The following is a 1,041-nucleotide window of genomic DNA, read 5'->3' as shown; positions in this document are numbered from 1 at the left end:
TGTCCGGATATAACATTCATAGTTGGGGTTTTAGGCAGATATATGAGTAATCCAGGAATGGATCATTGGAAAGCAGCCAAAAGGGTCATGAGGTACTTAAAGGGAACAAAAGTTTATATGCTCACATATAAAAGACCAGGCCAATTAGAGATCATTAGGTATTCTGAATCCGATTTTGCGGGATGCCAAGATAGTAGACGATCAACTTAGGGCTATGATTATATGTTGGCTGGTGGTGCAATTTCTTGGCGCTCTGCCAAGAAAACTCTTGTGGCTTCATTCGCCATGGCAGCTGAATGTATAGCATGTTATGAGGCATCACATCAGTCATCATGGCTGAGAAATTTTGTCACTGGGCTGTAATTGTGGAAAGAATTGAAAGACAACTAAAGTTATATTGTGACAATAGGTCAACTGTGTTGTTCTCCAACAACAATAGAAGTTCAGCAAAGTCGAAACACATCGACATTAAGTTCCTAGTTGTTAAGGAGAAAGTACAAAGTGGACAACTTTCCATAGAACACTTAGGCACTAACTCCATGATTGTGGATCCTCTTACAAAAGCTATCACATGGGTATTCTACAATGTGAGGATTTTTTGGTTTAGTGGGAGTTAGAATGTGTACACCTTTATTATGTTCTATGTAATTTCAGTATTATGTATGGATACTTTGTATTCAAACTTTAGTTGATTAATCATTCAGTTTGGTATTCTGTCTTTATACTTTGTACAATAAGGTTTTATGTTATTATTAAGGATCTCACTAAAGTTAAGTAGGACCAGTTGAAAATTGACATGTACAGATCATATTCATGTGATTTTCATGCTACACACTTCATGATTTAATCTATGTCATTTAGTTGTGTCAATGTTGGTGATCAATGTTGAATTAGTCATGATTGATATGGCAAAATTCACTATGATTCGATATGGAGACATGACTAATGAACGAGATAATTTGGATATGCCTGAGTCATAATGACAATATTTAAGTGCGCAATAAGGATAACACGTATGGAGAATCATATGTGTGACCAGTG

The sequence above is a fragment of the Lupinus angustifolius genome, chromosome LG04, assembly GCF_001865875.1.
Source record: "Lupinus angustifolius cultivar Tanjil chromosome LG04, LupAngTanjil_v1.0, whole genome shotgun sequence".
In the NCBI taxonomy this organism is placed as follows: domain Eukaryota; kingdom Viridiplantae; phylum Streptophyta; class Magnoliopsida; order Fabales; family Fabaceae; genus Lupinus; species Lupinus angustifolius.
The sequence above is the reverse complement of the archived record's forward strand: the minus strand, read 5'-3'. Positions refer to the sequence as shown.